Genomic DNA, 24,237 nt, shown 5'->3' with positions numbered 1-24,237 from the left:
AATGTTTGCATACTCAAAGCTGTACCTAATTAAAATATTTCAGAGGGTAGAGGGAAGTTTTTATAGCGAATTGTGTTAAATTGGTTTCAATAGGTTTAACCCCCCAAAAATCCACATATAATATTCTTTTGGCTAGCTTTCTTACATATTAAAACTTAAAATTATGCAGAGAAATTCTCAGGCTAAGACATGTTTTGGCCTAATTAGCAACACTTGAGACTAGCAAGCAGAACTCTGATTTTAAAGATAGCACTTATACTTGAGGCAAGAACTAACAAAACTGGCCAGACTTGATTTCTATCAAGGTTTCCTTGGAGGCAGTTAAAGAAAAAGAAGAAAAAGAACTGAAATGACAGGAGTAGAGATGGATGTTAATAGTGCACAAATTTTATGTGGACTTAGGTGCATTAATTTAGGAAAATATAATGCTCTCATCACTTTTGGAGACTATACAAATCAGAACTCTCGTTAATAGGTTTCACAGTCACAAAACAGTTACAATCCTAATCCAGATATCCTGGTTTTCTGGCATGCAGTTTATCTATAGAAATTTCACAGGGTGTTCTAAAAGTCACAAACTAATGTTGATTTGCCTGAATTTTGAAAAGAAATAAACATGAAATATAACTTTGGGGGGGGGGTGGTATGGTGAGGCTATTCTAAAAAGACTGATAATCTTGATTGCAAGTACTGCCATTTTTATTCCTGGGCCACAAACATCGCTGACATCTCTTTTCAAAGATTCATACAAAGAGGCACCTGGGAGGATCAATTAGTTGAGTGTCTGACTCTTGTTTTCAGCTCAGATCATGACCTCCCAAGTTGGGCTCTGTGCTGAGCATTGAGCCTGCTTAAGATTCTCTCTCCCCCTCTACCCTTCTTCCTAACTTGTGTGCTCTCTCTCTCTCTCTCTCTCAAATAAATAATGAAAAAATAAATAAGTGAAAGATTCATGCAAAGAAACAAAACTTTTGTGAAGACAAAGTACATTAAAAAATTGCAATTATTGGGGCACATGGGTGACTCAGTTGGTTGAGCGTCCAACTCTTGATTTCAGCTCAGGTCATGATCCCAGGGTTGTGGGATCCAGCACCACTGATGATTCTCTCTCTTTCCCTCTGCCCCTTTCCCCTGCTCATTCTCTCTCTCTTTCTCTAAAAAAATAATAATCAATAAATAAAAATTGTAATCACTAAAGAATGTACTTACATTAGAAAAATTTCAGTGCCATGATCTCCCTTACCTCTGGCCCCCTCCCTTACCCATCCTCAGCTGTCCACCATGAAATCAAATGTGTGCTGAACTCTCCTTACATGTATTTAAGTTCTTTTCTGCTGGGTATTTTCTTCCAGAACATTAATGAAAGGCAGTTTGCATGTACAAAGAAATGATCAGCAATCTCTTGAAGTTTAAGTAACCAGGAAAACTGTACACAGCAAACCTTGCAGTGACAGATCTAGAATTGACGCAAAAGGGAGGCTGTGCAATCTGAATGGACTTTCAACTTACTGCTCAGATGTGACTGTCTGGTTGCTAGAGAAATAGATACACTGATTAGATTTGAGATTATTCTTCAGCCAGGCCACTGTTTAGAATTCCAAGGGTGGGGGGGGGGGGGGGCGGATAAAAATAATAATCATAGTCATGCTATAGATCATGTATTCATTCATTCATTCATACAACAAGTATTTATAGAGAACTGACAGTTCAAGTATTTGAGATACAGTAATAAACAGAAACTGTCAGTCCATCAGCCAATTTGACTTAATTAACATATACAGAGCACTCCATCCAGAAATAACAGAATCCACATTTTTTTTTCACTATGCATGGAACATTCAAGATACATCAGATTAGGTTTAAAATAAATCTCAATAAATTTAATGATATTGAAAATTTAAAAAAACTGTCTATGACCAAAATCAGTCATCTTCTAGATACTTAGAAAATTCTCAAATAGTTGGATTAAGCAACATACTTCCAAATAACCCAGGGTAAAAAAAAAAAAAGGAAAATATTTTGCAGTCAATAAAAATTTAAACACAACAGGGCAGCTGGGTGGCTCAGTCGGTTAAGTATCCGACTCTTGATTTCCACTCAGGTCAGCATCTCATGGTTCATGGGATCAAGCCCCAAGTTGGGCTTTGTGCCGATAGCTGGGGACCTGCTTGGGATTCTCTCTCTCCCTCTCTCTGCCCCTCCCCTGCTCATGCTCTCTCTCTCAAAAAAATAAATAAATACATAAATAAACATTTTTTTTAAAAAACACACAACACAGCAAAATGTATGTAATACAACTAAAGTAGAGTTTGATGAGAAATTTATGATACTAAATGCTTATACTAGAAGAGAAGAAAGATCTAAAATGAAAGAGGGGTTGCTCAATCGGTAAGGAATGTGACTTTTGATCTTGGAGTTGTGAGAGCCCCACATCAGGTGCGAAGATGACTCTAAAAAAATAAATAAATAAAATGAATGATGTAAGAGTTTCATATTAAGCAACCATATTAAGAATTGAGGATCGGGGCGCCTGGGTGGCTCAGTCGGTTAAGTGTCCGATTTCAGCTCAGGTCACAATCTCGCGGTCTGTGAGTTCGAGCCCCGCGTCGGGCTCTGGGCTGATGGCTCAGAGCCTGGAGCCTGCTTCCGATTCTGTGTCTCCCTCTCTCTCTGTCCCTCCCCCATTCATGCTCTGTCTCTCTCTGTCTCAAAAATAAATAAACGTTAAAAAAATTTTTTTTTAAGAATTAAGGATCAAAAAAAAAAAAAGGGTCAATGCCTACATTCTCAATAAGAAAGAAAGAAAGAAAAGAAAAGAAAACAGAATTAAGAATAAGATCATAAAAGTGTTCAGATAAAAGAAAAAAGAACAAATCAAACCAAAGTAAAACAGGAAAAGGAAAAAAGATAAAGAGTAGAAGTGAGTGAATCAGAAAATGGACAACAGAAAAAGAAAAATGAATGAAACCAAAAATCTTTTTAGATGAAGTAAGCAACATTACTCATTAGGTTAATATAAATTAAAATCACATAAATTACCACTATATGATGACTAAAACTTAAAATAGTGATAATTTGGTATCAAGTTTTGGTGATTATGTGAAACAATTGAGCCCCTTATACACTGCTAGTGGGAATGCAACATGGTAGAGTCACTTTGGAAAACTGTTTACAGTTCCTTAAAAAAATTAAACATACGTTTGCCACATGATCCAGCACTCCCTCTCTTTGGTATCTACCGAAAGAAAACAAAAACATATTCACACAAAGACTTGTGCGTAGACGATGTTCATAGAAGCTTGTTTGTAATAGGCAAAAAAAATGAAAACAACCCAAATGTCCATCAACTGATCCACTGATAGATGGTAGACTCGTACAATGGAAAAGTATTTCACAACAAAAGAATAAACTACGGATATGTGTAATAATGAAAAAGAACAAGTCACTGGCCGTGGAAAATCTCAAAAGCATTTTGCTGAGTGAAAGAAGCCAAGGACAAAAGAATACACACAAAATGATCCATTTATATGAAATTCTAAAAAGTCAGACTCTAGTGACAGAAAGATGAGTGGGCCTTTCAGGGATTAAGGGAGGGGGGAGCAGAGGATTAACAGCAGAGGGGCAGGAAGGAAGTCCTTGGGGGGTGCAGGAAGTATTCTGTATGTTGATTTTGGTAGTGGTTACGGACCATTATACATTTGTTAAAACCCTTCCAAATGTACACTTAAAATTATTAAGTTTCATTGTATGTAGATTATGCTTCAATACAGCTGAAAAAAATAGAAGCTATATAAATGACATGAAAAATCCAGTGTAATCAAAGGTAGATTTTTAAAAAACATGTTGCTAAGTCAGTTTCTGACATGCTGAGGAAATCCATCAACTCCTATCACTTCTTTTGAAAAAGAATGTGTGAAAGCACCAGCATTTTCACATTTAAAATTGAAGTTACGTAATTACTAAAGAAAATAAGACGGGAAAAGCAAACAAAAAATCAAAAGTGAAAATGAAAAAAAATGATTTTGGTATGAAGCATTTAATTTTCTTTTAGGGTTTATTTATTTTTGGGAAAGATAGCATAAGCAGGAGAGGCAGAGAGAGAGGGACAGAGGATCCAAAGCAGGCTCTGTGCTGACAGCACAGAGAATGATGTGGGGCTTGAACTCACCAACCGTGAGATCATGACCTGAGCAGAAGTTGGATGCTCAACAGACTGAGGCACCCAGGTGCCCCTCGGTATAAAGCATTTAAGACATTAAGAAAAAGCAAGCCAAGAGAAAGAGTATTGTTCAAAAGTCATGATGGAAGAACTGTTTATAGCAAGAAAGGAAAAGCTTTATCTTTTTATCAGGAGGGAGAATAAAGAGAAAAGTCCAACCAGAAGGACAGGGCTCTGCGGACAGCCTTAGCATTGAGTTTGTGGCTGCCGAATAGCATAGGCCACCTCCAGAATGTATATGCATGCATTATCTAGGGATCTGGTATTAATTAAATCTCAGTTTTTGCAATCAGCCTTGTATTCAGAGTAGACTTCTTGTTTCTGGAGAACACACAGCCAGCCACCAAATTGATATTCAAGGGACCTTTTTTTTTTTCCTACCTCAGTGCTAGAACTGTGTTCCTCGGCGTTCCCCTTTGCAGTTAAACCTACAAGCTCTGGGGAATGAAGATTCCCTGGAGATTCATAGCAATTACCCTAACTTGCCTAGCACCACATTACTGCTGACATGCCCCAGCTGACCTACCTCTGCTACTCACGTCTGATGAAGCCACAAGCTGTCCTAAGAGAGAAGATATCTAAAAGACAGTATGCTGTTGACTTAGGAAATTTCATTTTCTTTTTAAGTGTAGGTATTCTTTTAACCTAGATCCATTGTACCAGAACTTTCCCCTCTATTTCTTAAGCTGGTTAAAAGGAGGTACTGTGTATCAAATGATATTTCCTCAAACAGAATGATTTTGATGGATACTTATTCCTGAAATACCTGCTGTCCTGAATACTTGAGGGCAAGACTCTGAGAAGGTCTGACCTTGGAAGAAAGCCATTCGTGTCCAGTGAAAAACAAGCACGTTCTTGAAAATACTGCCAAGCATGCACAGAAATAAGTAATTCTAGTGCAACAAAATACCAGCTGTTCCTGAGGTTTCTGAGAACCCTTGGCAGCTTGACGTACAGAGGGGAGATGATCCCTTACCTGTACCTGAGTCCAAAGGGACTGAACAGAACAGCTCACTGAACTGATGGGCAACAGGTTAGAAAAGGGTGAGGTGTGCCAGAAGTGGAGTCAAATGTGAGGCTGTGAGCGACCGTTAACATTCAACTTCCAGGAGCCTCTTCTGCCAGAAGTACCATGAGTCAGATCCACTGTTACCCAGATTGCTGCCCAGAGAATGCTCTCCAGAAGGTGAAGCGCCAACACACCCAATATTTTGGCTCTGTCACCGAAGATGTGTTCTCAGGCCATAGCTCTTGTTCAACTGAGGTGTTGTGACTAGTTGTGTGAGATGTGTCTCAACCAACTTGCTGTTCACAAGTCCTAATTGGCATAAATGTCCTGAAGTTTACTTAAAATTATTCACAAGAGTGGATTCATAGCTTTCTTGGATTTACTGGCATTCCATTCCACAAGCCGGAGTGTGATTGCATTGTAGTCAGTGGATCCTGGAATTATCTACAACCTCGGGCACAACCCATGTACATCAGCAGAAAGATGGAGAAGGACTCTGATAAGGCAACGGTACAATTGTTAATCCAATTTTTCTCTTTTTTAAAAAAGATTTGCTAGGACCCAAGAAAAAGTACTACAGTCTCAGACTTAAATAGGGAGACAAGAAACTTGGCTAAATTAAAAGCATAACTAGACTTTTAATTAAAAAAACAACAACAATAACACCTTTCCTCTTTTTAAAGGAAGCTCAGAACACTATTCTTTTTTTTTTTTTTTTAAGTTTATTTATTTATTTTGAGAGAGAGTAAGAGAGAATCTACATGGGAGGGCAGAGAGAGGGAGAGACAGAGAATGCTGAGCTGAAATCAAGTCAGATGCTTAACTGATTGAGCTACCCAGGCACCTCCAGAAAACTATTCTTATGACTTCTTCAATTAATTCAAGATGAATGAAGTTTCAAAGACACATGTCTAAATGTTTCCTTCCTTTTGCCATTTTCCCCAGCGCGTTGAACCACAGACAGTTTGACAAATAAGGTCAGAATTTGAACTAGCACACATTGATCATTAATTTCTCTGAAAGAAAATTGCTGATCAGGTGGGGGTGTCCAGTTTCCAGGGGGTTGAAACTAGGACATTTTGATTTCTGTTATGTAAAAGGAAACCTAACAGCAAATATCATTGAAAAGTTTTCCATTTTCTTTGGAAGAGATTACTTGGAAGTATTACCATATCCCTTGTTTTTCTTTGTGTAGCTTGTCTTTTTGTGAGTCTTAACATCGAGTTATCTGGCCTCCACATTTTTAGGCACCTACTGCAGAACAATGAACTCTCATTAGAACACTGTCATTAGTGGAGTATTAATATAATTTGATTGAGGTTTTAAATTGAGATAACCCAGGCTGCAATAATAGTGAGGATCATGACTTAGAGTAGAGACTGGCTACAATTTTCCATAAAGGGTCAAGAAGTAACTATTTTAGGTCATATGGTCTCTGTGGCACCTAGTTGACTCTATTTTTACAGCATGAAAGTAGCCCCAGACAATGCATAAGCAAATGTGTGGCTGTGTTCCAATAAAACTTCATTTGCGGCTGAAATTGAATTTCATGTAATTTTCATGCCATGGATATTCTTCTTTTGATTTTCTTTCAACCATTGAGAAATGTAAAAATCATTCTTTGCTTGCAGGTGGTAGAGAAACAGGGGGTGGATATTGGCATATAGAGAGTAGATTGTTGACCTCTGACTTAGAATCACACTAGCCCACATAACACCTTATAATTGCTGCAAAAAAGACAAGTCACCATGCCCCAAAACAGGTGTAAATAATTAAATAGCAATTTGGGGTAACTTGCACATTGCACCGTTTGGATTCATCCTCAGAAATCCCTAAGAGACTGACTGTTGGAATCACGGCTTCTCAGTTTTCCAAAAAGTACTAATACTGAAAATCATGCAGGATCGAGGAATTTGGCATAGGTAACACAAAGCTGTCTTGCCCCAAACGGGATAGGTCTTTCTCATTCTATTTTGTCTGAAATGTTGTTTTGAATTTGGCAGTCTATTCTATAACCTCTTTTCCCCAAAATTTTCTCACAAAGCTAAAGCTTCGGGAAGGAGTGCCTGTTGGTACAGAGCCCTGTTCCTCAAGGATATAGTACTGCAATCTGAGAAGCCAGAGAGATAGGCTTAGGGACTACCACAGTCAAATGAAAAATTAGATAAAAATTTAGTTGCAGAATTCCATATAGTTAAGCCTCTACCAGAAGTAATTGTTCTGAAAGTAACTCTTACAATGAAACCTTATGTCATTTATGCTTTTCTGTAAGAAGGGGAAACCCTGTATAAGGTTATTAATACAGAAAAGGAATGGTTTCAGAATGAAAATATAGGAAAACAGCAGGATCAAATCCATCGAAATAGAGTCTTTCGTATTTAATACCAAGATAACAGAGAAGCTAATAGCAGAGTGCAATTTCTCTTAAAGCTTCAATTCTTAGACCAATGTGCATATTTAAATTACCAAATGGCTCCAGTTGTTTTTTACTTCAGATTCTTTCTTTTAGTTGTACTAGCTAGTATGAGTCTTTGTTTCTCTGGGTCTCTCCTCTCACCCAGCCCCCTTGATTTAGCAAGATTTACCAATTGACGTATTTCTGTTGTTTTCTCCCTAAACACCTACTCTCTCAAAGGCCCAAACCCAAATCTTAAATCAGTGCTATCCACTTCCAAAAGATTCTTCTGTGACTCTTAATGCAAGCACATGATATCCTCTTTTAAGAATGTAAACCAAAATTATACCCTGAAGCTACAATAGTCTGTACCCTGGTGAGTTACCATGACAACCCTCAGATTAGCTTCAGGAAAACAGTAGTTTCCTCCTCGTTCCATCACTGAGTTACACAGTCCCATTTTGCCCTTTGGGTCCTATCAGGGGGGAGATCAGTGCGAATTCTTCTGCTTGAATTTGCTTCTTTGAAAAGATGAGATTGGAAAAAGAGGCTACCCTCTCCTTGAAATATTTGCAGTCAAGGCAAGAAACCTTGCCAAAATTCTGGAGTCAGATTTTGCTTTGCAACGTAATTTTTTTTTTTGTACCTTTTCTTTTTAACATCATGGGTATGGTAACAAATCTAAAGTCCTGTTTTACGATAGTGGGTGCCCCACCTTCACAGCTTTACAAATGCAGCCAATGACTCACTTTGGGAGGTTGCTGTCTTATCTTGAAAAGAGTTCAGAATCTAGGTACAGTGGCTCCGTGCTTTTGTTTTAGTTGTAAACACACTAGATTTCCAGTCAAAAGGAAAACAATGCCCTCTTCCCTCCCCCTGTCCCCCATGGTCCAGATCTTCAGTTAGAAATGTCATCTAGAAATGTTCTTCTAGACTTGTCTGGTAACTAAGCTGTTGGGGCATTGGGCCAAAAAGATGTTAAGCCAGAAGTAGTTTTTCTCTGGGGCGGGGTTCAACCTTAATTTATTATTATTATTATTATTATTATTATTATTACTATTATAAGAAAAAAGAAATGAACTGCCCATGTAGCTCTTTTGGAAGGCTTTTAGAATCACATACGAAATACCATAAAGTCTGGGCTGCCTTCAGATATTTCATTTTAGAGCTCTGCAGAAGTGTTTCAAATTTAGGGATTTGAATAGTGCAAAATACAGCTTGGTCCGCTGAAAATTGTTGTCACCTGCTGACAAGTGTCTTGAACATTTCTGTTCATTGGTGTCCAGGGCCTGAATCTGTGTTTCAGCTATTACACACCTGCCCTTGAGTCCTGGAAACTTCAATCGCTTGTGAGTTTCACAGGCAACCATGGGCTATTTACTTATAGCAGGTAATGATTCTCCTACCTGAAATACCCTTATGAGAAAATCTATTACACACATAGCTTTATTTATGGATACTACTTCCTAAACTTTGAACACTTCGTTGTTGGCCATTGAGAACTGAAAATACAGTAAAACCTTGGACCACGAGGAACTTGTTCTGCTGTTGGAGAAATGAATAAAATACTGAGCCAAAGATAGCCAACGGGACTAAAACAAGCTCGGGTCTCTAGCTTAGAGACCCCTCTTCTGGGTTCTTCTTGCCCTGTTTGCCACACACACGAAAACTCCCACAGATATGGAGGCTGACAACTATAAATTACCCTCCCCACTTGCATCTGGCGCTCAGATCTTTGGAGAAATGGTCTCCTCTGAGCCCGCTGGGGTTAAGTAAACCTCTGATCCACCAAGATCTCTGAGTGCCGCTTGGTTTTTCTGCCAGCGTTCCGGCCTGGTTCCGTAACACTGTGAGAGTTCCACAGGACGAGCAAACATTTCTAATAAATTTTAACGTGATGAACGAGTGATGTCTTGCAATATGAGTAATATGCGAGGCTGAATGTCACATGATCACAACTGAGCTGATGGTTCTTGAAATTCACTTAAACATGCAAGTGCTTTGAATTACAAGCATGATTCCAAAACAAATTATGCTCACAAAGCAAGGTTTTACTGTATTTGTTTGTGGTAATTAAAAAAAGAGGGAGGGGCACCTGGGTGGCTTAAGTGAGCGTGTGACTCTTGAATTCCGTTTAGGTCATGATCTCTGAGTTGTGGGATTGAGCCCCACGTTAAGCTCCATGCTGACCTGGAAACTCTTGTGATCTCAGCACAACTCAGGCTGTGATCTCACATTTTATGGGATTGAGCCCCGCTTTGGGCTATGTGCTGAGTGTGGAGCTTGCTTGGGATTCTCTCTCTTCCTCTCTCTCTGCCTCTCCCCCACTTACGTTTCTCTCTGTCTCTCTCAAAACAAATAAACTTAAAAAACGTTAAAAATAAAAATAAAAGAACTATAAATAAATACATAAAGAAATAATAAAAAAGAGGGAAATGAGGGTTGCCAATAGAAAACTGATTTAAGGAGGATGGCGTATTAGCAAAATGACAGGAAACTTAAAAAGTAGAAGAAATTACAGGCCCCTGAGGTCCATTTGTATGGTGCCCTGTGTAAAAAAGGCAGTTGAGATTTGAGTGAAATCTAATGGCCTGAACTTCAGGGTGAAGTTATCAGCAAAAGAGTTTAAGACTAGACCAACATTTAGAGAAAATTAAGATATATCTACTAGGGGGAACACCTGGGTGGCTCAGTCGGCTCAGCTCATGATGTCACAGTTCGTAGGGTCGAGCCCCATGTCAGGTTCTGTGCTAATAGCTCAGAGTTTTGGATTCTGTGTCTCCCTCTCTCTCTGCCCCTCCCCGCTCACACTCTCACACACTCTCTCTCTCAAAAGTAAAAAAAAAATATATATATATATTGGGGTGCCTCGGTGGCTCAGTCAGTTGAGCGTCCGACTTCGGCTCCGGTCATGATCTCACAGACCATGAGTTCCAGCCCTGTGTCGGGCTCTGTGCTGACAGCTCGGAGCCTGGAGCCTGCTTCGGATTCTGCGTCTCCCTCTCTCTCTGCCCCTCCCCCGCTCATGTTCTGTCTCTCTCTCTCTCTCTCTCTCTCTCTCTCTCTGTCAAGAATAAACATTAAAAATTTTTTTTAAATAAATAAACAAAATAAAAATAAAAATAAAAGATATATCTACTTGGCTACAGAAGTGGCCAATTATCTTTATTTATCTTCAATTAACAATATTTTATTTAACAATAAAAATAATTCAGAACTTAAACTCTTATTAATTATCAAAATTATTGTACATTAAAACAGCTTGCAGATTGGGATCAAGAATCAAAGATGCGAAAACAAACTACTATCGCCCATGTCAATAGAAGAAAAATAAAACTCAAGGTTCACATGGTCTTGGAAGAAGAAACACAATCCCCTTGAAGCTCTGTAGAGTGGAGACCTTTGAGCATACACAGCAAGGTACAAGAAAGAAAAATTAATCCTGTGAGCACCTTTTATTCCTGATGTGTCAGATATTAGGTTTCATTAGTGTGCTCATGGCATTGCTTTGTTTTTGTGAGGCACAAAACAATCATAAAGCTTCTTGTGTGGTTCCCTGTAACCTCCATTTCCTGAACACTGTTCTCCTTGAGGTTTTAATCTTCTAAATCACATACTTTCTATGAGAGAACTTGTCAGAGATCTAAACTTGGTATGGGCCTCCTACAGTGGCTTAAATTTTTTAAGTTGGAAGAGGGTTTGTACCAACACAGTTAATTCACACGTCAGGCCTTCCCACAGCCTGGAGTCTGAGCTTCTATCCCAGGGAGTGGACACCCCCCAGCACACTTCCAAGTTGTCACTGACCCAAAACGCCTACTGATCTGTCTGGGCCTGTAAGTAATTTTCTTTTATCTTTAAAATTGTACCCTGGCACAGCTAATATAAAGGTGCAACATATTAAAAAAAAAAAAGAAAAATTAAGAACACAAAGCAATTCCAGCGGAGAATATATAACACAAGGCAGGGTTTGAAAACTCTTTATGTTATCTTCTAAGTTCAACGGTAGTTCCCCAGGAAACACATACACTATTTAATCATCTTATCTTAATCTTTGTATTATACAACTTGTATAATAAGATATAACTTATCTTTGATTCTTCCACTTCCACCTTTCCAATGTGGGCAGCACTATAAAAACTGCACATGCTTTTTAATTGTCTTAGGGTGCCTGTTAACATTATATGCAGATTTATCTGCATTTATTTTCATTGTTTATTGTCCTTCCTAACTTCCTTTTACATTCATTTAATATTCCATTTCATCATTTCATAAAAGTGTTTTGCAATTCGAATCAGTTCTTTTAATTGACTGGTTTAGAAGAGGAACTTTTTTTAGTGTTCAGATTGTCCTTTGATTTTTCTGAATATATTCCCTCATCACATCATTCAAGTGTTTTGGAATTAACGATCAATTCAAAGAGATAAGGTCATACTAGCAATGTATCTTTCCCATTACAATTTTACGTATTTAACTGACTTAACAATTTACTAGTTCAATTTTCTGATCAGCCTGGAAATCTTTGCTGATTAAATTGCTTATTTTCTGACTAAATTACACACAAGCGTCAGACTATCTGGCTGTTAACTGAAGGACTGAGGTGTGTTTACTCTGCCAAGTACCGAGATGTTGTAACAATCAGCACACCTATGCACCACTGTCTGTAGCTACAAAATTATTTCACAATAGAAATTAAAAAGATTTTTGTTGTTGAAATTTTTCTTTTTTCTTTATATATGTATACATATACATATATATATTTTTTCTTTTAAGGTAATTTATTTATTTTGAGAGAGAGAGAGAGAGAGCAGGGGAGGGGCAGGGAGAGAGGGAGAATCCCAAGCAGGCTCCTCACTGACAGCGTGGAGCAGCCTGACACGGGGTTCAAATTAATGACCAGTGAGATCAAGACCTGAGCCCAAATCAAGAGTCAGACGCTTAGCCAACTGAGCCACCCAGGTGCCCCAGAAAGTTTCCTTTTTTCTAATTTGGAAACTTTATCAGGTGAAGGGATTAAGAACATGCCACCCCAGGGGCACCTGGGAGGCTCAGTTGATTAAGAGTCAGTCTTCCGCTCGGCTTGGCTTATGATCTCAGGCTGTGATCTCAGGTTTGCGGGTTTGAGCCCTACATTGGGCTCTGCATTGACAGTGCAGAGCCTACCTGGGATCTCTCTCTCTACTGAAGGAACTTAAGAAACAGAAGATGAATGAAGGGCTATTGGGTCTCCCTCTTTCTACCTAAAAGCAGGTCATAAAATTTCCAAAGGGAAAAGCACCCTCCCTCAACCAGGAAGAGAACAGTCTTATCACCAGGGACTGGAAGTCCTTTCATACACGCATATTAAAATAACCCTTATCTTCCACTAGTTTCCCTATCGTATAATTCCTAATCACTGTCCCACAATTCACTGGGACACTCACAATTCACCCTAACCCATGCCCCTTTGTCTTATCAGATCCTCACAATTTATCATTCTTTGTGTAATAAGTTTTATGAGCTTTTGAGCCTGATGGCTTCTTCAGGTCTTCATTTTCTTTTCTTTTTTTTTTTTTTTTTTAATGTTTTATTTATTTTTGAGAGAAAGAGAAACACACAGAGTAAGCAGGAATGAGAGAAAGGGAGAACCTGAAGCAGGCTCCAGGCTCTGAGCTATCAGCACAGAGCCCGACGCGGGGCTCGAACTAACAAACTGTGAGATCATGACTGAGCCGCCCAGGTGCCCCAGGTCTCCATTTTCTATCTGAAGACTTTCATGCATTTGTAAAAAAATATATTAAATAAATTTGTATGTTATTCTCCCGTTAATCTGCTTTATGTTGGTTTAATTCTTAGACCAGCCACAGAATCTAGGAGGGAAAAGAAAATGTTTCTCCCTTACCCAGCAAAGTTCACACATACACACACACACACACACACACACACTTCTTCCACAGTTTTGCACAGAATTGAAAGAAATCTTGAGAAGATCAAATCAAACCTGTAATCTGTCTTATTGGTTCTTCACAATTATAATTCCATGGACCACACTATTGACTCATAAGACCTTAAATGAACAGTTAACCTGGCTTAGAGATATGGCAAAGAGCCAGTCACCTGAGTTGTGTTTCTTCTTACAAAGACTTCCTTTGAAAAACACAGATGTAACAATTTAAATCTTCAAATGAATAATTGCCTGTGTGTACAACTCACATCAATAATTTAACTTCTTTCATGCCAAACACTTACATTCTTCCCTATAGTTAGTAATTCCTAGCTTGGTTACTCTGGTAATGATGAGAGATGGGGCTGGAAGAGGGAAGGGGATAAGGTATGTGAATCTCCAGATTAAAGGTGGCAAAATTTCTCCATGGAGGGTCAGTTTCTATGATGTAGAAATTCAAGTTTATGTCTTCAAGAAAATATTCCACCAATAGCCCAGAAGCACTCTGCCATTCTTGATTCTTGGTCCACTGCCATTCCCCATGACATCAGTTCAAATATTTATATAGTAAGGAAATACACACTACATTACTAAGTATCCTTTCCATGGCCTTGGTGCTAATTTGTCTTAAGCATAGGGTGGGTTGAACATAAGAAGACTTACCCGGCAACAGCTTTCAAGGTGCTTTAGGTCCAAAGAAAAAGGATGCAGTTTTGCTCTCCCTTAAATAACTATTCTTCTATCTTGGTCAGTGGAAGACAGGGTGAGAGGTCAGAATGCTCTCAACCAGGCTCAGAGTAAGTATTTCTGCCCTGGTCTTGGGAGGGGTTTGCAGTCCTAATTAGCATCAAAATGGCTCCCCATCTAACCCTAATCCACTGCATATTTCTAGCTTTTGTGATTTTTATAGCCTGTTAATTCCCTCTGTTTTCCTTGGTATATAGATGTTATGTTCCTGAACTTCCAAACTTGACTTTATAATTGTATTGAATTCTCTAGGGTTATAATTTCACATTTGAGATTTAAACTGACCTCAAGATTTACACCTTTGAGTTGATGAAATTCAGGGCTTTGAGCCCAATAGTTTTCACTGTAAAGAGAACAAATCTCAGAGAAAACAGTGCTGGCATTGTGGGTTCTGTCCCTTCAATTGTGGCTCCCACAAATTCAGTCTTGGCTTTTTCCTTCTTGGAGTCTACATACTTCCTTAGAACTACTGACATGTGAAGGTGTCAGGAACGGGAGAGTCTAATTCTAACATTTTACTTCTCTGTAGATATTGCGGTCTCAAGGAGAGCATGAATGGTGGGGTGGGGGCGGGTGTGTGTGTGCTCACTTCTAGTCCCAGATAAAACTGAAACTCTCAGGTCAAGAGGAAATTTAAAACCCTAATAGGATAGGCATCATCATTCGCACCGACATCAACAACATTATTGCAACTGGTAATTTTATAGCATGTTTACTGTGTCTCAGACATCGCACTATGGAGGAATTATCTCATTTAAGGCTCTGAACAACCCCGTGAAGAAGGGGCTGTTACATTTCCATTTAAAAAGGAGAAAACAACAGTTTACTGGGGTAAATTGCGTAATTTACTAGAGATACTAATGAGTGGTACTACTACGCTATAATCTAAATACAGACCAGCTGATTCCATAGTTCTGCTCTTTAGCACTCACCATCGAAAACTGGGCCTGCTGAGCAATTGCCTTTTAGAAATAAAAGTGATCGCAGATATTGAGTATCTCCTTGAACTTGATGGATTATCATGGCCACATTATATATTTTATTTATAAAGGTTTTTCAAAAGTTATTTATCTGTTATCTAGTCCTCTGACCTGACTGCTATTGATAATGAATCAAGACAACTCATCAACTCTTTACCTGCGGAAAATACATAAAAGCTTTATATATTTTCCACAGGTGCTTTACCCTGTGGAAAATAAATAAAAATTACACATAAATCAAGAATTAAGGAAAGCATGTACCAGTGATCATTTTTACAGCAAAATTATTTAACAAAGTGGGTTTTTTTTGTTTTGTTTTTAATTTTTTTTTCACATTTATTTATTTTTGAGAGACAGAGCGTGAGCAGGGGAGGGGCAGGTAGGGGGCTGGGGGGTGGACACAGAATCTGAAGCAGGCTCCAGGCTCTGAGCTGCGGGACTTGAACTCATGGATCTTAAGATCATGACCTGAGCTGAAGTCGAATGCTTAACTGACTGAGCCACCCAGGTGCCCCCAAAGTGTTTGTTGTTTTATGGAAAAGGAGAAAACATTCCTTTTTGACAGTTACCTATTGTTATTTCAGTTTTATAAATTTATAAAAGTAAACCTAATCACTTTAGTTATTGTGCCAGAAAATCTTCTGCATTTAAAACTTATTTTTGCCCTAGAATACATTCTAAAAATTGACGTTTCTAGTTATCTTTGGTTTTCTCAGATATCCCATTAATATCTTTCATGCATTTGCTCATCAAGTTGCACAGATTTCCAAATAGGATTAGCAGTCGACAATTTTGCTGTTAGCTACACCAAAAGCAACCTTGGAGGATGTTTTGCTTATTTTCTGCTTTAGAAAATGTTTTATTGTTTTAGTATCATTTGGTATGAGTATCAATCTGGAATTGAAACATATACATTTCTTATTTTTTAAAAAGTGATACATAAACCATTAATGATAATAATAAATGCTTAAAGGAATTTGTTTTTACTGTATTTATCCCAGTTACTGAAATACTTTTTTTTTTTTTTTTTAATTTTTTTTTTTTTTCAACGTTTATTTATTTTTAGGACAGAGAGAGACAGAGCATGAACGGGGGAGGGGCAGAGAGAGAGGGAGACACAGAATCGGAAACAGGCTCCAGGCTCTGAGCCATCAGCCCAGAGCCTGACGCGGGGCTCGAACTCACGGACCGCGAGATCGTGACCTGGCTGAAGTCGGACGCTCAACCGACTGCGCCACCCAGGCGCCCCTGAAATACTTTTAAAAAGCAGTCACTTAGTCTTCCTAAAATATTTATATCTATACATATATAAATTGTATACATATATTACATAGTATATGCACTTATATGTCAGGAAGATTTTATGGAATCTAGGAAAGAAAGCCCACACATTGCTTTTTTATGAATATAGAAATATATAACTTCTTTCAAGAACTGAAGTACAAATTCCAGGGTAAGGTTTGTCGTTGTTGAGAAAATACATTTTCACTTCTAATAAACTGTTGCTTTCACAATAACAGAGAAAATAGAATTGTTCTGAAATTTTTTCTACTTTAAATAGTGTCCTCTTTCAATATGTAATAGTATTTTTTTTAACTTTGAGTACATTACCTTCTAAAATGCTTGTTATTTATTTTCAGCATTCCATCAATCTGCATTTACTTTTTATCTTTCTAATTTTTTTTAACATTTATTTATTTCTGAGAGACAGACAGAGACAGAGTGTGAGCAGGGGAGGAGCAGAGAGAGAGGGAGACAGAATCCTAAGCAGGCTCCAGGTTCTGAGCTGTCAGCACAGAGCCTGATGCGGGGCTCGAACTCACAAGCCATGAGATCATGACCTGAGCCAAAGTTGGACGCTTAACCAGTTGAGCCACTTAGGCGCACCATAATCTGTATTCACTTTTTTTTTTTTAACGTTATTTTTATTTTTGAGACAGAGAGAGACAGAGCATGAACGGGGGAGGGGCAGAGAGAGAGGGAGACACAGAATTGGAAGCAGGCTCCAGGCTCTGAGCCATCAGCCCAGAGCCCGACGCTGGGCTCGAACTCACGGACCGTGAGATCGTGACCTGAGCTGAAGACCTGAGCTGAAGCTTAACCGACTGAGCCACCCAGGCGCTCCTGTATTTACTTTTTAAAAACTAACATGAATTGGTTTTTATACTAAGTGACACAGGATTTGCTTAAAAAAACCCTTTTTTTTTCTCATCTCGGGAAGCAACAGGTATTCAGATTATTGAATCTGTCAAGCAGTTTTGTTTTGTTTTTTTTCTTACTTTTGAAGCAGGAGGGAAGGGAAGCTTAGGAGACAAATTAACCAAAGTAAAGCCATTTTGGCTTTAGGCTGACCCTTATTCTAAAAGTCAGCAACTTATACAAAGAGTCACAAGATCTGACTCATGGAAGACCACAAGACCCCGCTCCCTCCAGCAGTAGAAGTCATAAATGCTGGGTATTCTTAATATTTCTCCCTGTGGGTAATTCCACAACCCTAACACACCCTAACACAATGGAAAAACCAACCACCTAATGTAAATTTTAACCCAAAGTTAAGAAGTATCTCCCTCCCTATATGGTTAGCTACATTTTTTAAAAAAGATTTTATTTTTAAGTACTTTATATACCCAACATGGGATTTGAACCTACAATGCTAAGATCAAGAGTCAAATGCTCTACCAACTGCACCAGGCAGGCACCCCTGTGGTTTAGCTAATTAAAAAAAACCCCCAACAAACAAACAAACAAACAAACAAACAAACTTCTAAAACCCTTTGTTAGAAGCAAAGGGAGAATCCTCTTCCTTACCTGGGAGGAAAGACTGCTACTTTGTCTATAAAGTAGCTCCTTTCTTACTTTTATATTTAATAAATCTTTGTCCCTTTCTCTAAATGGCTTGCTCTTGAATTCTTTCTTGCCCAAAGACAAATATTCTCTTGGGGAGAGACCTGAGACCCTCCCTCCCAGAGCCTCTGCCAATCTGGCATCACTTTGAAGTGATGGCCTTCTCACTCTACTCTAATTTTTCTTTCTTTCCTTCCTTCCTCCCTCCCTTCCTCCCACCTTTTCTATTTTTCTTCTTTTCTGTTTCCTTCCTTCCTTCCTTCTCTGTCTCCTTACTTTCTTCCTTTTTCTCTTTTTTGAGAGAAAGAGTCTTTTCTAATTTTTTTTTTTTTTTTTTTTTAAGTAGGCTTCATGCCCAGTGTGGAGCTCAACATAGGACTTGAACTCAACTCATGACCCTGAGATCAAGACCTAAGCTGAGGTCAAGAGCTGGATGCTCAACTGACTGAGCCACCAGGCACCCCAGAAGACGGTATATTAAAAGGAGGCAGTCACAGAGTCCTGACTCACTTAAGGGCTGTTAATAAATTTTAGTAAAACACTGGGGCCATTTAGAAGCAACATGTAGCTGTATTTGTATTTGAGACAAAGAACAGTGCATATTCTTTTGACTTCAATACCAAGCTAATGGCTAGATAACCGAAATTTTTGAAAATCCCAACCTTTGTTGGGAGACCATAGATCAATGTGTAGGATCTCAGGAAAACTGAGCTTCAATAATCTTCACTCTAAACACACATGGCGACAGGGAGTAAGAATGCTCTTTATTGTGCAAAAAGCAGAAGTCTATCATTTTACTTTCTTGATAGCCTAGCATAGTTAGAGGTCAAAACAGGAAGTGCCATTGTTAACAGGCAGAAACATGAAAGTTCTGTTCTTAAAAACACCTTCAACCTTCTTCCCCATGAGGACATTTTGAATGCAGGAACTCTGGGTGGGACCATATGGCTTCCTGTATTCTCTTTAATCAAAGTGGTAAAGTTTGTTTTTGTTTTAAAATGCAGTTAAAGGAAAGACATTTGTCGTGTCAGAAGAGAACAACATTCAGTTCCTTTTAGATTTTTATGAGCATCTGTGATCATTTGTCATATGTGGCTAAAAAATGACCAGTACTGATGAAATGCCATTTTATTTTTAGGGAAAACCCTCAGCACACTTTCCCAAAATAAGTTTTAAAAAAAATCTCTGCTTCTTTCCAGGGACGTTTTGTTCATGGCTAAATGTGGGTACATACACTTTTATGATAAAGACCATCTTTTTGCCAAAATATACTGAGGTAAAAGGCTTAAATGCTATGGTCTGTGGAACTGATGATGTAGAACTCCATTTTCTAGGTTTCTTGTGCACAAATACTAATAATTCATTCTTGAGACATTTGGTTGGCTTGAAATAATATTTTAAACAAAGAGAAAAATGTCATGAACCTGAAAAATGAAGGGAAGGCCAGGAAACAAATAATACGGTAGATAGATATCTCGATCTCTGAACTTTCATTTCCAACCCTTCAAGTTTTCTCCCAGCCTATGTGTGATGGCAAATAAATATTCTAGAACAAAACTAATCATTCAAAATAAGGATAGGCATAATTTACTTTAGGTAGAATGAATCCAAGCAACTTTTTCTCTTTTCCTAGTGAAATAAGACTATTTCAAACAAGGATATACTGATATATTGAGGGAACATTTTCAGCCCAAATGCTTAATTAGAAGTTTGTCTTTATTAATAACCTGTCATCATACTAAAAATGCAACTTAATACAGTAACAGAATAACAGACAAAATCCTCAGGGGTGCCTGGGTGGCTCAGTTGGTTGAAAGTCTGACTTCGGCTCAGGTCATGATCTCGTCGTTTGTGGGTTCGAGCCCCACGTTGGGCTTTGTGCTGACAGCTCGGAGCCTGGATCCTGCTTGGGATTCTGTATCTCCCTCTCTCTCTCTCTGCCCCTTCTCCAACTCAGGCTCTCTCTCTCTCTCTCAAAAATAAAATAAACATAAAAAAATTTTAAAAACCACAAAATCCTCAGATAATAGACTAGGGAATTAAGATAAAAAACCCTTTTACATATCCAGATCCAGTCAAGGACTTGACAAAGGACCCCATTTTATGTATTTTTCATTGTGATTTTACATATATTTGAGTTTAGAGTTCCTTACATGTTGATTTCTGCATACAATCTGTGGAAAAATAAGTTTTGTTTTTTTAAGTAGGCTCCACCTCAATGTGGGGCTGGAACTCATGACCTTGAGATCAAGAGTTGCATACTCTACTGACTGAGCCAGTTAGGTGCCCCTGGAAAATTGGTTTTCTGATTTTCCTTTTGGAGAATATTAAATGACTGGCCATAATGGAAAATAAGAAATATTTTGCATAATTATCGAACTAGTCTAAGAATAGATGCTATTGTACCGAATCTCTTAATGCAGTCATCAACTAGATCTTTTTTTTCTACCACCAAAGTGTAAACGGGGTAGTTATAGGACCAAAATGAAACTTTCAAGAGGTCCCTTTATCACACATGTGTTATTGTCACTAAATGTGCTTGAAATTCTATTTCTCATGTGCAAAAACCAAGGGAAGCAGCAAGAAATAGCAGAGTAGAGAATGGGAAAGTGATCATCCCAGAGTCTCAATGTTTCAGAGTCTGATGTGATCACAGGGCCATTTAGTTTAGCTTTCTACCTTTTTACTCTCCAAGATCCTGGTGTTTCTGTTTTGTTTCACAAGGGGAATTGTAAACTTAATAGGGTTTATTTATGCAGTTGGAATTTTGAAATAGAGGGTAAATTAAGAGGAAGGAAGATTTGATTGCTGGATCAAAGTTCTATTAGAAAATCACGGGGTTCTTATAGAAAGAAATTAAAAAGCTTTAAAAAGTTGTACATTTAAAAAGTATTTTATAGGGGCGCCTGGGTGGCTCAGTCGGTTGGGCGTCCAACTTCAGCTCAAGTCGTGATCTCGCAGTCCGTGAGTTCGAGCCCCGCATCGGGCTCTGTGCTGACAGCTCAGAGCCTGAAGCTTGTTTCAGATTCTGTGTCTCTCTCTCTCTCTGACCCTCCCCCGTTCATGCTCTGTCTCTCTCTGTCTCAAAAATAAATAAAAACGTAAAAAAAAAAAAAAAAATTAAAGAAAAGTATTTTACAATTTACACATACTTTAGTCTTTTAAAAAAATTTTAAAAATTTATTTGAGAGAGAGAGAGAGACAGACAGAGAGAGAGAGAGAGAGAGAGAATCTCAAGCAGGCTTCACACTCAGTGCAGAGCCAGACTGGGGGCTCCATTCCACGACCCTGGGATCATGATCTGTGCCAAAATTAAGGCGTTAGACTCAACCGACTGAGTTACCCACGCACCCCTACAAAACAGTTTATTATAAAATTATTTCATTTACATATACAGTAAGGGAGCTCCAGGGTCTATTAGCAGAGCTTTGACCATAACCATGCATCCTATTGCCTGGTCTAAGACTCTTTGCAGTTTTTCTTTTTGTTTCTCTCTCCCAGTATCCCTCTCTCCTCCTCCCCCTAACCCCAGTGATTGATTCCGAAACTTACTTTATGGATTCTTAACAATGTAGAGGACTAAAAATTTTTTGAGGGCAAATTTAGTGTCCTACTTACTTTTGCATCTCTAGCATCTAAGCCAACATAGTGTGTTTAGCTAATATTTGTTGAATGAATGAAATAAAACACAAAGACAAATTAAAACAGAACTGTCTTTTCAGATAGTAAATAAATGAAAATAGAAAATTAATATTATAGATTTTAGACAGCTATTCAGAATATCAAGTAATGTTATAGATGCTATGTATCATCTGATCTCTCTGTCATCTATCTTGTTAGCCTCATTCCAAATAGTACATTTTATCATTTGTTATTGTTTAGAAGTTTTCAGGTCATTAAGTCATAATTAAAAGTTAGAAAGATTTGTCTTGTTTTATTGACCGCATAGAAGTTAGAATCTATTCTTCAGTAACATAAGGTCTGTTGGCATACAACAAACAAAAATGGTCATTGTCACTTATTTCTCAATAAAATGGGAAAATGGTCATAATTACCTGTCACATCTAGGAAAGTATCAGACTGTGACCATTAACTTTTATTCTATTTACGTTAGTTTTCCTTATTTATTGCTGTTCTATTTCCTTTATGAATTTCACAGGTTCCTGAAAGCATCGACTGATCATTTTTATATTATTCCATCAGTCTGGCTTATCCATAAGTAGATTGCAACTGGCAACTGGCCGTGCTTAGAGAAAACAAGTTTTCATACACGTATTTTGTTCTGCCTGCATGTCTAGGTAAAGATCCTGGATGTGTTGAGTTTTATTTTATTTCTGCAAAGTCTCTATCAGTAAATATTTGGGTGTGTGACTTGGAGGAAAATTCAGAAAGGAAGAACTAATTTATTATTTATTTCAGACTTAAGAATCATTGAGGTCATGTCCCAGCAAGACACACGGAGAGAAAGGATCTCAAAGAACACCCAAATTTTACAAAACTAAATCCATACGACAAATAAAGAAGAAATATCCAGTATCCAATTTAGATTCTCTAGATCCACACCAAGGAAGAAAATACAGAAACGAAGGGGCAAAGCTGTAATTTTGCCAGTTTAGGTACTGCTGTTAGGAAACACTACACGATGCCATCTAGTGACAGGTGACCAACGTCTGATCAATCACATAGAAATGATGGGGTGAGGAGGTGAAACGCCCAGGATGTTGTCTGTAAGGAGAAAAATCCTTCTGAGAGAATCACATTCAAGAGATTAGTGTTATTTCTCCGGGTCCACAGAGTATATGAAGATTTATCAGAAAGCGGCAGCATGGGGATTTTTATTTTGAAATCCTGTATTGCCACCTACCTCCAAATCTGAACCTCCTCCTCCTCCTGCCGCTGTCTTTCACCATCCAGTCCGCAGCTGAGCTCAGAACCGAGGAGTGTCCTCAAGTCATAGCCCCCCGTAGAGTGACAGGTGGTGGAGGTGGAGCACCTTAGAAACCAGTCTCAAAAAAAAAAAAAAAAAAAAAAAAAAAAAAAAAAAAAAAAACAACTTCAGAAAAAGGAACCAAGATGATTCCTAAAACAATCTGTACCCAATTAAAAATAACAACAATCATAAATAAACTGCTGGAAAGTTCAAAGAGTAAAACTAAAATAAGGACCAGAGGAAGTCATCTTTGTTTTTCTCGGTCAACGACAGTGCAGACCTGATGCTGTCTTGTTCCTGGTACCAAAGCCTCACTGAAAATGCCAGAGACCTCTCTCTAAATGGCTGTAGCATTGTGCCCTAAGGGAAATAATTTTCTCCAACATTTCTCATCTTTTGTAAACAGATGGCATAGGGATTTTTTTTTTTTTTTAAGAGAAAGACCAACAATCTGTCAACTCTGGAATTCTCATAGTCCAATAGTTTCTTTTTGGTTAATTTTTCACAACTAGATGAACCATGAACAACTATGCTGCGGCCATAGATACATTTAAGAAAACGAGACACTTCCCTGTATTCACATATATCCGATTAAAGCTCAATAGGACTATCTCAGTCGCCTCAGAAAAACATCAAGTTGAAAACCCTTGTGAAATAAAAAGAAAAGCTTATCAAAATCTCCAGCTTCGAGTGCATCTAGTTGTTTTCTTTTTATTGTTGCCTACATGCTGTGATTGGAGCACAATGTGTGGAAATTGCATAACCATTATTTCCACAAATCAAAGCTATTGAGAAATGGAAAGGCTGTGCAGGAGCTGCTGCATGAAATGTTGACTTAAAAAATTCTGCCTTTATGTCTAAAGTCTTCCCTTCTCTTTTTTAAGTACTATTTAGTTTTAACCATCAGTAGGTTTTGTTTTGTTTTTTAACTAAAATCGGAATTAGCCACAGGCCAAATAACATTTTTTTTGAAAAGTGTTGTCTGTTTCTTATATTTTTCTTTCTTTCAACTTTATTTTATTATGTTTTGAAATCTGGGCTAGTCTAGGCAAAGCGTTCTTAATTCAAGTATTGGAACCATCAAGATAACCTCTGTGCAATTTTCATGCCTCAGGGGGAAGTTTTGGGTGCCCTCAACCCAATCCACTCCCCGTTAGGGGTGGTGGGGAGGTGTTGAAAGAATCCTCTTT

At 38.2% G+C, this 24,237-nt stretch overlaps 1 protein-coding gene across 1 annotated transcript in view; it reads right to left on the bottom strand.

Moving 5' to 3' along the window:
- SLC39A10 (solute carrier family 39 member 10) overlaps positions 1 to 23,105 on the bottom strand; it is a 143,550-nt gene extending 120,445 nt beyond the window's left edge. Inside the window, exon 1 of the mRNA XM_045480579.1 lies at positions 22,982 to 23,105. The gene's annotated coding sequence lies outside the window, so the exon portion shown is untranslated. The remainder of the gene's footprint in view (positions 1 to 22,981) is intronic.
- Between the last annotated feature and the right edge of the window lie 1,132 nt (positions 23,106 to 24,237).

This window comes from Leopardus geoffroyi, chromosome C1 (genome assembly GCF_018350155.1).
Source record: "Leopardus geoffroyi isolate Oge1 chromosome C1, O.geoffroyi_Oge1_pat1.0, whole genome shotgun sequence".
Taxonomy (NCBI): Eukaryota; Metazoa; Chordata; class Mammalia; order Carnivora; family Felidae; genus Leopardus; species Leopardus geoffroyi.
This window is presented reverse-complemented; position numbering and strand designations above follow the sequence as displayed.